We start from the raw sequence: 11,428 nt of genomic DNA, 5'->3' as shown, positions 1-11,428 counted from the left end.
GAGTCCCGCACAACAATCTCCCGGTCGGCGTGCTCTGCAATCGGGAGTCTCGCACAACAATCTCCCGCTCGGCGTGCTCTGCAATCGGGAGTCCCGCACAACAATCTCCCACTCGGCGTGCTCTGCAATCGGGAGTCCCGCACAACAATCTCCTGCTCGGCGTGCTCTGCAATCGGGAGTCCCGCACAACAATCTCCCACTCGGCATGCTCTGCAATCGGGAGTCCAGCACAGCAATCTCCCGCTCGGCGTGGTCTGCAATCAGGAGTCCCACACAACAATCTCCCGCTCGGCGTGCTCTGCAATCAGGAGTCCCGCACAACAATCTCCCGCTCGGCGTGCTCTGCAATCAGGAGTCTCGCACAACAATCTCCCGCTCGGCGTGCTCTGCAATCGGGAGTCCCGCACAACAATCTCCCACTCGGCGTGCTCTGCAATCGGGAGTCCCGCACAACAATCTCCCGCTCGGCGTGCTCTGCAATCGGGAGTCCCGCACAACAATCTCCCGCTCGGCGTGCTCTGCAGTCGGGAGTCCCGCACAACAATCTCCCGATCGGCGTGCTCTGCAATCGGGAGTCCCGCACAACAATCTCCCGCTCGGCGTGCTCTGCAGTCGGGAGTCCCGCACAACAATCTCCCGATCGGCGTGCTCTGCAGTCGGGAGTCCCGCACAACAATCTCCCGCTCGACGTGCTCTGCAGTCCGGAGTCCCGCACAACAGTCTCCCGCTCAACGTGCTCTGCAATCGGGAGTCCCGCACAACAATCTTCCACTCAACGTGCTCTGCAATCGGGAGTCCAGCACAACAATCTCCCGCTCGACGTGCTCTGCAGTCAGGAGTCCCGCACAACAATCTCCCGCTCAACGTGCTCTGCAATCGTGAGTCCAGCACAACAATCTCCCGCTCTACGTGCTCTGCAATCGGGAGTCCCGCACAACAATCTTCCACTCGGCATGCTCTGCAATTGGGAGTCCTGCACAACAATCTCCCGCTTGGCGTGCTCTGCAATCAGGAGTCCCGCACAACAATCTCCCGCTTGGCGTGCTCTGCAATCAGGAGTCCCGCACAACAATCTCCCGCTTGGCGTGCTCTGCAATCAGGAGTCTCGCACAACAATCTCCTGCTCGACGTGCTCTGCAGTCGGGAGTCCCGCACAACAATCTGCTCGACGTGCTCTACAATCGGGAGTCCCACACAACAATCTGCTCGACGTGCTCTGCAATCGGGAGTCCAGCACAACAATCTCCCGCTCGGTGTGCTCTGCAGTCAGGAGTCCCACACAACAATCTCCCGCTCGGCGTGCTCTGCAATCGGGAGTCCCGCACAACAATCTCCTGCTCGGTGTGCTCTAACCTGCATACTCGGCGGCGCTCCCCTGTCCTTCCTGCACTTGTCCTCCTTTGCTGCCGTGCGGCCTAATGCTACCCGCAGCACGACGCTGGTCTGCACTCTCGTTTCTCGCTGGCGGGGACCCTCTCTCACTTCCCGCGCAAACAATCCTTATCCCCCTCTGGCTCAGCACGCCCCCTCTCTGCAGGTCATGGGTCTCCTCCATCCTCAGTTTCCTTCCCCCCTGCAACAAGAGGCGCGGCCCCAGCAGTTCTGGACCCGGTGCCCTGTCAGCACCTACAGCCCGGTCTTCTTCCTTACACCCCTGTTCTTTAACTCGCCATTCCACAGGCAAGAGCTCCTTCACCAGACGTTCACGTTCTTTCACTTCTTGGATGATTCGTTGCCAACTAAACTGATCTTGCTCATAGCAGGTAGGGAGCATTCCTGTCATTGTTCTCTCATATCGGCATAATCCAGGTTGACTGACAGGAGGTGAAGAACTACTTTGATCTGATGAGTCCACTACGCCTGTAGCTTCAGGCATTGGCGCTTCAGTGCTCACTTCCCTTGGGGCGGTAGACAGTGAACCCCATTGAGATCTGGTGGTGAGGCCGGCATCTCTTCTTCGTCAAAGTCGAGAACCATCGATGTGGGCGCCTTGATGACTTTTGGCTATTCTTTTCCATCCTCGGGCTCTTTGGACAGGCAGGGACGCAACATGCTTTGGTGAACAACCCGGGTAGGCGCTCCCTCTACCCGTTACTATGTACCGGCCCTTCAGAGCCAACTCAGTGTGTCACTCGATGCGGGGTCCTCTGCCATCGGTTTTCTAGTTTTCCTCGGGCCGCTTGTTTCGAATGAACACCCGGTCTCCTGATCTCAGAGCTGTCCCTCGAGTAGTCGCCGCTTCATGATGCCTGAGATCTTAAAACTTCGTCTGTACCAGTCGGCGCAGAGTCTGCATCCAATGTCAGTGCTCTCGAACCCAGGAAGACACCCCCGTCCGTGGGTAGTCCTCTTCTGGGTCCAACTCCAACTCGGTGATCTCTCGTCCTTTTCGCCCGAACAGTAAGGTATACAGAGTGAACCCCGTTGTACTGTGCACTCAATTGTTGTACACCCACACTAATTCAGCCACAAACTCAGGCCACCGTATCTTCCGATCTTCCTCTAACGTTCGAAGCATCTGGATCAACGTCCGATTAAAGCGTTCACAGTCCCCATTCCCTGAGGATGATACAGAGTAGTTCTTGATTTCTCAATGTGGTATAACATAGTAACATAGTTTTGAAGGCTGAAGGAAGACCTTATGTCCATCTAGTTCAGCCTATTTTTAGTGCAGCTGTTCTGCATTGTTGATCCTGGGGAAGGCAAAAAACCCACAGAGTAGAAGCCAATTTTCTCCATAGGGAAAAAAATTCCTTCCCCTAAGCTGGGTCACCCATCTACCTATAATATTCTGTTATTCGTAACCTTCTATACTGTTACTCACAAGAAAAGCCTCCATTCCTTTCTTACATTCATTCAGTGAGTTGTCCATCACCACCTTCTCAGGAAGAGAATCCCAGAGCCTCACTGCTCTTACCGTGAAGAACCCTCTTCTATGCCGGTGGAGAAATTGTCTTTCCTCCAAACGAAGAGAATGCCCCCTTGTTCTTGTCACAGTCCTTGGTACAAACAGTTCATTGGAGAGATCTCTGTGTTGCCCTCTGATATACTTGTACATATATATTAAGTCTCCCCTAAGTCTTCTCTTTTCTAGAGTAAATAGACCTAATTTTGATAACCTTTCTGGGTATTGTAGTGAACCAACTCCATTTATCATTTTAGTAGCCCGCCTTTGAACCCTTTCAAGTTCGGTAATGTCTTTCTTAAGCACCGGCGTCCAAAATTGCACACAATCCTCCAAGTGTGGTCTGACGAGTGATTTGTACAGAGGGAGAATTATGTTTTCATCTCGTGTCCCCAGACCTCTTCTAATGCATCCCATCACCCTATTTGCTTTGGTGGCAGCTGCCTGACGCTGGGCACTCCAATTTAGCTTCTTATTGACTAAGATGCCTAAGTCTTTTTCCATGTCTGATTTCCCCAGCAGTTTCCCATTTAGTCAGTAATTGTAGCATCTGTTTCTCCTTCCCATGTGCATAACCTTACACTTATCTGTGCTAAACCTCATTTGCATTTTTACAGCCCAATTCTCCAATTTACTCAAATCTGTCTGTAGTTGCAAAGTGTCCTCCTTTGTGGTAACTACCTTACATAGTTTTGTATCATCTGCAAATACTCATATTTTACTGTGTAAGCCATCCACTAGATCATTAAAAAATATATTAAATAGTAGGGGGCCCAATACAGACCCCTGTGGTCCCCCATTAGTAACCCTGGCCCAATCTGAGGATGCCCCATTAATAACTACTCTTTGTTTTCTATCACTAATCCAGCTACCTACCCATCTACACATATTTTCCCCTAGCCCAAGCTTTCTCCTCTTACTTACCAATCTTTTATGTGGGACAGTGTAACGATGTAACTCTTCCATCACTTGACCTTGGAAACAGGCGCCCTGGTCGGAGTGGCAACCATACACCTGGATGAAGTCTAGGCAGATGGCCTGTGCAGATGATTCAGCAGTCTGTTCTCGGGTCGTAGTCACTACAGCAAATTTGGTGAAATGGTCAGTCATCACCAATGTTCATACCCGAGATGCGCCGGGCCTACCATTATGTAATCGATCATCAAAACCTCCAAAGGGGCAGAAGTCACAATGGTAAGTATCGGGGCCCTATGTTCTGGTGATTTGGTTAGCTCACAGCTCTGACATTTTTGGCAGACCTCTTCCACCACAGTGCTCAATCAGGGGTGATACACCATCTTCTACAACCACTGAAATGTCTTCTCTGGACCGAATTGAGCTTCCCCCATGAGCACTACTTGCCAAGTGACCCCAATTCTTATAGCAGCAGCTCTCTTTGGGATAGCAACCCATTTCCAACTGAAGACTCTCCCACTGTCTCAGAATCCGCAGAGCCCCCGAGACAGAGCATCACTCTCTCTCTCTCTCTCTTTCGCCTGCTGGGAAGTCACTTCAGGGCCACCCACTGTCGCAGCTGAGCGAGTTCCCTGTTTGTTGAAGTCACACCCGGTCATCCTGGGTCTCCCCAGCACCTGCTCTTCAGATGCCTCTCCGATCTGTCCCTGCGTCGCCAAAAATGATTTGACAAAGTCACGAAAAACAGGAATCTCTTCTGCCTCCAGCTCCTCATCTCGGTCACGTTCGGGTCGCTCATGAGTTACCCTCGAGAGGGCATCAGTATGGGTGTTCTCAGCCCTGGCCTGGTAAGCGATCTTGTAAAAATATTTCGACATGCGGGCCACCCATCGTTGTTATAAGGCCCCAACTTTGCATTTTCGATGTGGGCTAGGGGGTTATTATCCCTCTGCACAAGAACATCTGACCCAGACAAGTAGTCTGAAAACTTTTCAGTCATCGCCCACACCAATACTAATAGTTCCAACTTTCAGCGACTATAATTGTCTGGGTTCCGCTCTGAGTCGTGACGAGACCGGCTCGCTTAGGCTATCACTCGTTCTTTCCCTCCCTGCATCTGTGATAGGACTGCCCCTAGCCCATGTAGACTTCCATCAGTGTGGAGGATGAAGGGCTGCGAGAAATCCACATACGCGAGTATTGAGGATTCTGTCAAGGCCATTTTCAAGGCTCTGAAGGCTTCTTCCTGACTGCTTTCCCATTGAATAGTTTGGTTCTTCGAGACAGATGGCACTCCTTTTAGCCGATCTAATAAAGGTTTGGTGATGAAGGTGAAATCTTTTACGAATCTTCAGTAGTACCCAGTAAGCCCCAAGAAGGCCCAAATGTCTTTCACTGTTGTTGGGGTGGGCCACTCTTGCACGGCTGCTACCTTGTCGCTCACAGGCTTCACTCCTTCACTGGATACAACGTGCCCCAGATACTTAATTTGCTTGCGGAAGAGGTTACGTTTTCCTTCAAGCTATGACTCTGCAGACTACCTAGCACTTTTTCCAGCCATTGAAGATGTTCTTCGAAGGTGGCCGCATAGACGATGATGTCGTCGAGATAAATAAGTTTTGCTTCAAAATTCAAGTCCCCCAGGCATCTCTCCATCAACCGCTGAAACGTCCTTGGGGCATTGGTCAGGCCAAAGGGCATCCGGTTAAGCTCAAACAGTCCCATGGACTATATGAACGCCATCTACGGTCGGTTGTGTCCAACCATGGGCACCTGCCAATACCCACTGGCCAGATCAAGGGACAAAAAGTACTTTGCCACTTTGCCTTTCCCAAGGCGGATAGGGATTCCTCAATTCTAGGCAACGGATAGGAACCTGCACTGTGCAAACATTCAGTCATCTGTAATCAACGCAGAAACGCAAGGTTCCGTCTTTTTTCCGTACTAAAATAATGGGAGCCGCCCGCTGACTCTGTCTTTCCCGTATTACTCCGCTCTGCAATGTGAGCTAGCATCTCCTTCACTTCTTTGTACATGTGAGGAGGCATCTGCCGATATGTTTTGCAAACTGGTGCAGCACATCCCTCAGGGATTTCAAGGGTGATGGCCTGAGTGCATCCAAAGTTATCTTCATGGCGGGCAAAGGCCTCCTGGTAGCATTCTAACACGACTTCCACTTGTTGCACCTGCTGAGGTAAGAGTCCCGTCAATTCAGCCCGCATCTGCTCCAAGATCCGACGACCCTCCTTCATGCTTCCAGATGAGTGTTCCAGTGCTATTGTGACGGCTAGAGTCCTGGGGTTTCCTTGCATTACTGCCAATTGTACGGCGTCAGGTTGTATCAATTTTTCCGGCATTTCCAGGACCTGAGCCACTTCACTCTTAGGCTAGAGGGTAAGGCTATCTTCTCCCACATTGACGCACCGCACTACAACATTATCGTCATGGACTGTGGCTAGTGTCCGGGCTATGAGGAGTCCCGGGGGTATCTGATCCACCGATGTTGGTTCTGTCTGCACCTCCACCCACTCAAGGGGCGTACAAGCTTGTACCGGCAACGTGAGCACCATCTGACTTGGCGGTAGTGTAAGTTTAGTAGCTGCAGGAACCATCACCTTCCCTAGGACTTTCCTTTCCCTTGAACCTGGCAAGCTCAAATCAATTGCTGGAACACCTTTCGTTGGGGAGTTCACAGGCTCCACTGGTTCAAAGAGGCCTCTTGTGGCTCACTGATCAGGAGACATCCAATCTCTCTCAGTACATTCATTCCGAGAGTCATTATGGGACCGCTGCCAACATCCCCAGCGACGAATGCGACCCCTTTTCGGCAAACATCCTTTCTGCATACTCTGATCTCCATCCACACCACCCCTGCGACCGGGATCGGCAACTGGTTGGCTGCTGTCAATCTGATTACCGGCCCCCTCTCTGGCCGCGACACTTCTGGGAAATAACGTCTAAAATAACCTTCTGGCATGGTGGTCACTTGCGACCCAGTATCAATTAGACTTCAGCCCGGATGGTAGGGCTCGTAGGGACTCTCGTCTCTCTTCCTTGGTCTTTCGGGCTCCTGGTTGCGTCCCCTAGCCACGGAGCCCACTAGTTTAACGGCTGCCATGGTAGAGACTGTCCTTGTCTCGCACAGCCTCGGGCGTAGTGTCCAGTGTTCCCACACCTGTAGCAAGTCGGATCCCATTCTCACTGGGTTGTCTCGTTCACTGGCGAGGCTCGATGGACAAACGGGCCTTGGAATCTCCTTTATCTCTCGATGTGGGGGCCGCTCTTGATGCATCTTGGGCCAGAGTAGGGATTCTTCTAAAGCTGGACCATTCTTCCCGCATTTCTTGTATTTGTCTCTGGATTTCCCGGGCCCACTCTGGCTCAGCTGCGGGTGTGGTGGGTACCTCATTTCTCCAGACCATCCCTGCCAGGGCCGTCATCCCGTTCCTGCTCTCTCACGCATGCCTCACCCCTATTTCTAAGAAAGTCATACGCGGGCTAGTATGCAGGCGCTCTCGCAAAGCCTGTTTAAGGGGCGCATCCCTGAGACCCTACACAAACTGATCCCTCAGTATCACATTAGCGGGTCCCACTCCGATAGCCCCCACATAATCCTGCAACATGATGCGTTCCCGTGTGGTCAGCGGGCACGTCAAAACGCCGCATGCAGACGCATCCGCATGCAACGCATGTCCCTGCATACCAAATGTTAAAGATAGGTACGCAGGACGTATGCGGAAGCAAGCAGAGCTTAATGGAGGACGTACGCAGCCATCCGCAGACCAGCCAATCGCAAATGTGAACTTAGCCTTAGAGATGCCCTTAATCTGGTTGACTGGGAAAATGTCCCCAGAAATAAGAATACAGATAATAAATGGGAAGTAAGAGGAGCGATTACCAGTAAGAAGAAAGCATTTACACTACTAAAGCAGGACGGCCCCGCTGAAGATCTAACAACTACAGGGAGGAAAATACTTCATCTAAAAAACTAATTAAAGCTGCCAAAAAGGAGACAGAGAAGCACAAAGGAGAGTAACACTAATCCCAAACTGTTCTATAATTGTATCAATAGTAAGAGAATCATAAGTGACAGTGTAGGAACCTTAAAGAAAGGTTGTAGATGACAAGGAAAAAGCGAATATATTACCCACCTTCTTCTCCACGGTGGAAAATGAAATGCCGAGAGACAAGAAAACCCGATATTAAGGGTCACCAATCTAACCCAAGAAGAGGCGCGAAACCGGCTAAGTAAGATTACAATAGATAAATCTCCGGGTCCGGATGGCATACACCCACGAGTACTAAGAGAGCTAAGTAATGTAATAGACAAACCATTATTTCTTATATTTAGGGACTCTATAGCGACGGGGTCTGTTACACAGGACTGGCGCATAGCAAATGTGGTACCAATATTCATAAAGGCTCTAAAAGTGACCTGGAAATTATAGGCCAGTAAGTCTAACCTCTATTGTTGGTGAGATATGTGAAGGGTTTCTGAGGGACGTTATTCTGGATGATCTCACTGAGAATAACTGTGTAACGCCACATCAGCATGGGGTTATGAGGAATCGCTCCGGTCACACCAATCTAAGCCGCTTTTATGAAGAGGTAAGCTATAGACTGGACCAAGGTGAGTCATTGGATGTGGTATATCTGGATTTTACCAAAGCGTTTGATCCCGTGCCACACAAGAGGTTGGTACACAAAATGAGAATGCCGGGTCTGGGGGAAATGTGTGTAATGGGTAACTGGCATAGGCTAGGTTGACGTTAGCATTTGAGTCCGCAGCGTATCATCCGCATGCAAAACACATGTTTACGCAGTGGTTTTTATGCGTGTCATCTTACGCATGGCGGGGAAAAAACGCTGCGTGTGCATGCGCTTTTGCATTTGTTTGCGTTGTTTATGCGCATGTGTTCGATATGACTCCAGACAAAAATGGGTGTGTCTCATGGGATTTCTATATGTATTTTGAATAACGCATGCGTATCGAACGCATGCGTACCAATACGATCCTATAGACAGTAATGCTTTTTTTTTTTACGCACTCATGCGCATGCCTGCGCATATTTGACAGATTTTTGACGCCTCAAAAAATGCAACATGTTGCGTTCGCCGGACACTAACGATCTGGTAGAAGGTTTACACAGTAAAATATCGATATTTGCAGATGATACAAAACTATGTAAAGCAGTCAATACAAGAGAAGATAGTATTCTGCTACAGATGGATCTGGATAAGTTGGAAACTTGGGCCGAAAGGTGGCAGATGGGGTTTTTAGCAATGATAAATATAAGGTTATACACATGGGAAGAAGAAATCAATATCACCATTACACACTGAACGGGAAACCACTGGGTATATCTGACCTGGAGAAGGACTTGGGGATCCTAGTTAATGATAATCTTACCTGGAGCAGCCAGTGCCAGGCAGCGGCTGCCAAGGCAAACAGGATCATGGGGTGCATTAAAAGAGGTCTGGATCCACATGATGAGAGCATTATACTGCCTCTGTACAAATCCCTGGTTACACCGCACATGGAGTACTGTGTACAGTTTTGGGCACCGGTGCTCAGGAAGGATATAATGGAACTAGAGCGAGTTAAAAGGAGGGCAACAAAATTAATAAAGGGGATGGGGGGGGACTACAATACCCAGAGAGATTAGCAAAATTGGGATTATTTAGTCTAGAAAAAAAGACAACTGAGAGGCGATCTAATAACCATGTATAAGTATATAAGGGGACAATACAAATGTCTCTCCGTGGATCTGTTTATACCAAGGAAGGTGATGGTCACAAGGGGGCATTCTCTGCGTCTGGAGGAGAGAAGGTTTCTCCACCAACATAGAAGAGGATTCTTTACTGTTAGGGCAGTGAGAATCTGGAATTCCCTGCCTGAGGAGGTGGTGATGTGAACTCAGCCGAGGGGTTCAGGAGAGGCCTGGATGTCTTCCTGGAGCGTAACAAGATTGTATCTTACAGTGATTAGGTTCTTTAGTAGGACGGAGATCTGGGGATTTATTCTGACGGAATATAGGCTGAACTGGATGGACACGTGACTTTTACCGGCCTTGATAACTATGTTACTATGTTGGCCTCTTCCCATCCGAGGAGTCTCTGTAACGTTCAGCGAAAACGATTGGAGAACTCCACCTCCACAACTGACAGCGGCGAGGAGACGGCCTCCTCCTTCAAATAAAACCTATCTATCCTAGACCTGCACTACCTCTAAAAAAGGTGAATCCCGTGTTGCCCGTGTTGTGCCGGATGTGGACATCTACCAGGCGTGCCTCACTTACTATCCTGTTTAGCGCGACGCAGTCGTAAGTCAGCCGGTCCCCGGAACCTCCTCTATCACAGGGTCTCGTGACGTTGTTGAAATCCCCTCCAAAGACCACCTGCCGACTCGAAAATAAGAAAGGTTTGATCTTCATGAAGAGACATTTGCGGTCCCACTTGGATTGGGGACCGTAGATGTTAATGACCCGAAGCTCCTGACCCCCCCATGGAGACATCTAGGATCAAGCATCTCCCCATTTCTAATTCAATTAATCCTCTTCATTCAATCGCTGTGGTCTTAAAAATGACCGCTACCCCGCTATGCAGCTCGGCCGCAAGAGACCAGTAGGAGGGCCCATGCCTCCACTCCCACCTTGCTTTATGCATGGTTGATAGGTCAGTCATGGTTAGTGTCAACAGGGTGGGTACTGCCGTCATGATTGACTGAATTAGATAGCCTTTTTCTTCCCACCCCTGACAATGATGAGCTTTCAGTGCGCTTAAGACACACAGATTCATCCATTCTCTCCTTACATTCTGTTACGGACTCAGCTCCTGCTGAGCCCATCTTTTGAGTGGACCCTCTGGGTCGTGGCACCCACCCACCTAGGGCGAGCTTACCTTGTGAGAAACCACCCCCTATACAGGGAGCGTCAGGGGCAAGACCAAGGGGGTGAGCCACCGCGACTGCTGGCACCAGACGGCCGGCTCAGGGGACACTAGACGAGTGTCTGAAGACAAGGACGAGCAGGAAGCAAGACGAGACGTAGGTGCAAGGTATCTTCATTAGGATAACTCAGGATCACATACAGTGCAAAAACTTGAGAAAGCAAACACGGAAAGGTGCGTGCATGGGCACGCCAAGGTCCATAGCATGGTACGTGCCAGGTGGCAAGCCTAGGTACAGGTAACAGCACGATGGCATCGGACTCCGGACTGCTGGCAACGATCGACATCATCAAGGCATCAGGCTGCGGACGTCAGGCCGCAGTCATCCAGCTCATGATCTCTGGCAGCGATCGGCAGGTTCCGGGCATCCGGCAGGCAAACCAGGTTTCAGGCAAGGAGGCACGACAGATATCCAGGCATGGTGCGTGTTAGGGAACACGCCAAGGTCCAAGGCTAGGTGCAAGGCAGGGTGCGTGTGTAGGGGACACGCCAGGGTTCAAGGCTAGGTGCGTGTGTAGGGGACATGCCAGGGTTCACAAAACAAGACAGGGTGCACGAGACAGAGTGCATGTGTAGACACGCCAAGGCACAAGACAGAGTCCTGAGCGTGCAAAGGGGCACGCCAGGGTCCAGGCGAGACAGAGGCCTGCACGTGCAGAG

This window comes from Dendrobates tinctorius, unplaced genomic scaffold (genome assembly GCF_039654945.1).
Source record: "Dendrobates tinctorius isolate UK_male_01 unplaced genomic scaffold, ASM3965494v1 ptg000297l, whole genome shotgun sequence".
In the NCBI taxonomy this organism is placed as follows: Eukaryota; Metazoa; Chordata; class Amphibia; order Anura; family Dendrobatidae; genus Dendrobates; species Dendrobates tinctorius.
Note: the sequence above shows the minus strand (reverse complement) of the source record.